This window comes from Lucilia cuprina, chromosome 4, assembly GCF_022045245.1.
Source record: "Lucilia cuprina isolate Lc7/37 chromosome 4, ASM2204524v1, whole genome shotgun sequence".
Classification (NCBI taxonomy): domain Eukaryota; kingdom Metazoa; phylum Arthropoda; class Insecta; order Diptera; family Calliphoridae; genus Lucilia; species Lucilia cuprina.
In genome coordinates this window covers 80,997,396-81,002,127 of record NC_060952.1, presented here as the reverse complement: position 1 = coordinate 81,002,127, position 4,732 = coordinate 80,997,396, and positions in this window count along the sequence as shown.

The window sequence follows — 4,732 nt, the reverse complement described above, 5'->3', positions numbered from 1 at the left end:
GTAATAATAATTTGAATCAAATAAAAAAAAATAAAGCTGTAAGTTTAGTGGTTTCTTTTTTATAAACATATATGTATGTTAAGAATTTTTCGATCTCACTCCTTATCTATATTAACCTAATAATTTTCGTTATTTTAAGGACTTTTTCCTGAAGCGTAGTTTTATGAATAGATAAATAATATGTAAACATGTGGATTTTCATTGTGGGACTCCTATGTCCATTTTGTCTCACAGTCTCTCTTTGAAGTAATGGTCTTCATTTTGTGTTCCTTCATTCTTTTCAATAATGTCATTTATTAAAATTATCCTTTTAAAAAATCCCTTCTCTTGCTCTAGAACTCATTTAAACCTTTTAAAAAATACTAAGTTAACTTATATTATTTCATTTTATTGTTATTGTCTTAAACCAGCATTTTTTTCATAAAATTTTAAAATTTTAGTTCATATATTACAAAAATAAAATATAATAAAAAACTGTTAAGATTATAAAAGTATCCCATCCATATAACGAGCATTGATTCACATCTTTCAACTTCATTAAATATGCAACAGCAACAACAACAACTATAACATTAACAAAACACATATAAAAGTAATAATAATGTACCCAAAGATTTGACAAACAAATAACATAAAAAAGGGAATTCCATATTAACCAAGTTAAAACGAAAAAACACGTTTGGATTTTTTTTAAACAGCCTTATAAAAAAAAAACACTTATCATTTGCTTTTAATTCGATTCCGAGAAATCTCAACAAAATTCTAGGAAAAAACTATAAAATTCGAAGAAAAAATGTTGACCACAAAAAATATTTAAATAAAAAAGGTATTCCCTTGTTATTTTCTTATCAACAGGCGCATAGTGACTATAAGTATAGACAGACACACATATGCACACACATTTGTATGTGCGTTAATACATATTTAAGCCAGGTTTATAGGTTTTTCAAAAAACACACAATAAAGGCATGATTTTCTCTCAAAATGTTTGAGTATGTTAGTGTGTATACAGGTCTTAACTAATTTTATTATCTTTTTATACATTTTCTTCGTTTTTGGATTTTGGAGTGCTGCATTGGAGTATCCAACCCGTTTATATTAGTGTAACTTTGCGTTTGTTTATTCCCAAGCCTTAATATCATTTTTTTGGTTGGTATGTTTGTGTATATAAGCACATTTAGACAGCAAAGTTAGACACTCATCTCACCTCTTCAACATATATTTATTGAGATTGCAGCTGCTAAAAGATTTCGACTACAGAGAAGAGATGATCGAGCGCTTATCTTTATAAAAGAGTTCATATGGCAATGAAATGTGAAGCAGGGTTTTTTTATTTTTTTCATTTGATGTTTTTTTAAGGATAGTCTCCTGCAAACTAGAATTGAAAAAGTTTTTGTTTATAACTACTAGTGTACTATAGTCTACCGTATATACTAGTCTATAGTATTGTCTATAGCATAGTCTATAGTCCTGTTTTGTCTAGTCAACAGTTTAGTCTATATTCTAGTCTATAGTCTAGTCTATAAAATAGTCTATAGTCTAGTCTATAGTTTAATCTATAGTCTAGTCTATAGTCTAGTCTATAGTCTATTCTATAGTCTAGTCTATAGTCTAGTCTATGGTGTAGTATATAGTCGAGTCTATAGTCTAGTCTATAGTCTAGTTTATAGTCCAGTCTAAAGTCCAGTCTAGTCTATAGTCTAGTCTATAGTCTTATCTATAGTCTAGTATATAGTCTAGTCTATAGTCCAGTCTAAAGTCCAGTCTAAAGTCCAGTCTAAAGTCACGTCTATAGTCTAGTCTATAGTCTTATCTATAGTCTAGTCTATAGTCTAGTCTATAGTCTTATCTATAGTATAGTCTATAGTCTAGTCTAGTCTGTATTCTAGTCTTTAGTCCAGTCCATAGTCTAGTCTATAGTCTAATCTATAGTCTAATATATAGTATAGTCTATAGTCTAGTCTAGTCTAGTCTATAGTCTAGTTTATAGCATAGTCTATAGTCTAGTCTATAGTCTAGTCTAGTCTATAGGCTATTTCTAAGACTTCTTCTGTAAAACAATAACATCTCAGAACCACTAAAGAAAACAAGAATATTGTTATGTTTTGTTGTGGTTGTCGTATTTAAATTGTCTGTGGCATACAAAATGTATGATGGGATTAAGAAAAGGGATGTTGTTACTTTTACAAAGATTTTCTTTTAAAATAAAATTCATGAAAAAACTGGCGCCCATAAAAAGCTGATGCAAGAAATATACAAAAATTATTTTCTGTTCACCTTCAAGTATTGTATAAATTCTATAGGGATTTTTTTATTAGACCTCAAAGTAAATGAAATTGAAGACAGTGTGAGTGAGTGTGGATGTGAAACTTGTTAGTGGTAATTTAGACGGCGCCTCATACCATGTTTTGCATCAAAGCACTATCGTCTTACCTTAACAGACTTCTGAATGGTCCGTTTCAAACTAACTGCAGTATTAATGCATCATACATACTTAGTATTTTTTCCTGATTTCTGTTAAGTTTACTTTTTTGTTTTTGCCAAAAAGTGATATTTTAGCAGATACTGCTTCTGCTTTGCAGATATTGCAGATATTGTGTCTGTCTGATTGTTTTTTAATCATTAAAAAATATATATTTTTTGTATGTTTCTCCTTTCATACCATTTTTCCCGGCCATTTCTTAAGATCGTTTTAGCAGTGATCATCAATCAAAAATTCTTTTGCTGTTTTAAATATGTAAATATGTTATTTGGTTCTTTTTTTTGGGACGAAGTATGCTCAAAAGGAATTTGTTTTATCATTTGAAATTTTACAAATGGCGCCATTTTAATTTACTGTATAGATTGTTGTTTATACGCCTGATAATAGTGATTTGTTAATGGTTGACATCCATGCCCCGATAAGTTGTCAATGAATTTATGTAGAGCAAAACTTTTTATTATTTTTTATGTTTGTGGCTTTTTAATGTAATTTTTGGAAAACAGGTGCTAAGAATAAAATGTATTGTTTTTAATAATATATTTTGGAAGTTTATTCATAACTAACAAACAAACTAACTAACTAACTAACTAACTAACTAACTAACTAACTAACTAACTAACTAACTAACTAACTAACTAACTAACTAACTAACTAGCTATCCAACTAACGAGAAATTTTCCTTTTATAACCCAGCAAAATTTTTACTTACCCAGTAAGTAGGCAAGTAATATTGTAGAAAAGTGTAAGTAATTACTTTTTGAGTGAATAACTACTTATTTTTGTTCGACGATGACCAAAAACAAAACTGGTTAGAATTCTGGTTATCCGACTTTTCTGGATTTATATTTGATTTTACTGTTATTTTTAATATTTACTAGTATATTCCCCCACTGAATGTCCCATTAAAAAGATACTTTATCATTCTATCTAGAATGGTTTTCACACAAATATAATTATCAAAATTTCTTGAAAAAAAAACTTCTTAAAACGACTACGGTTAGAATCAATAATATTTATTAATGTTATTGATAACGACAACTCATTACCAAGTAATGTATGAAATAACTACATTTCCTGCAATACTCATTACCAACATTTGAAAATATTTACCTTTTAATGAACGCAAAAGAATAATAAGTACCCATTTATATACATATTATCCGATAATCCGCACTCTATATTTAAAAAGTACCTTTTATAGAGCACAAAAATACTAAAGAATTAGGGTTCCATAAATCGACTATCGAAAAATCGAACAATCGTCTTTTTGTCGAAAAAATCGAAGTCGACTATTTTGTTCCAAAAAAGTCAATAACTCTACTCTCGTCTGTGAAAAAAGTCGAAAAATCGACTTTGTAAATAAAAGTCGAAAAAAGTCGGAAAGTCGATAAGTCGAATGTAGTCAAAAAGTCGTAAAAAGTCGAAAAAAATCGAAAATAGTAGAAAAAAATTGAGAATTTTAAAAAAGTGGAGAAAAAGTCAATAACTCTAAAATAGTCGGAAAAACTCAAAAAATTGTCGAAAAATCGACTATTTATAAAAAAAACTTAAAGTCTAAAAGTTGACTTTTAATTAAAAGAAAAAAGTCGAAAATTATTTTTTTTTTATAAAATGTAAAAAGTTAAAAAGTCGACTTTTCGTTTCAACTATAGAACTAGGGTTCTATAAATCGACTTTCGAATAATCGAAAAATCGTTTTTTTTGTCGAAAAAAATCGAAGTCTATCGTCGATGAAAAAAGTCGAAAAGTCGACGTTGTAAATAAAAGTCGAAAAGTGGAAAAAATCGAAAAAAAGTCAAAAAATAGTTGAAAAATGTCGAGAAGTCTAAAAATCGACTTTTCACAAAATACAAAAGGTCAAAAAATCGAATTTTAACTAAATGCAAAAAGTTGGAATGTCGGCTTTTCGTTTCAACTATAGAACCCTATATAGAACCCTACAAAGAATCCGCCTCCCTTACAAAAAATTTTGAAAATTTTAAAAGAGTAGAAAATTTTAAAAAAAAGTAAAAAAAGTCAAAAACTCGAAAATGGTCGGAAAATCTCGAAAAAAGTAAAAAAAAGTCGGAAAGTCGAATTTTCGTTTCAATTATAGAACCCTAAAAAGAATCCCCCCTCACTTACATGATTAATTTTTTTTTCTTGGGCTTAAATTAAGCGTTCTGATCCAGCTGATTTTAATACTTTTGTTTATATCACATGATAGTACTTGTTCTTGTGACTTCAACAAAGGAAAAAAAATTATCCGCT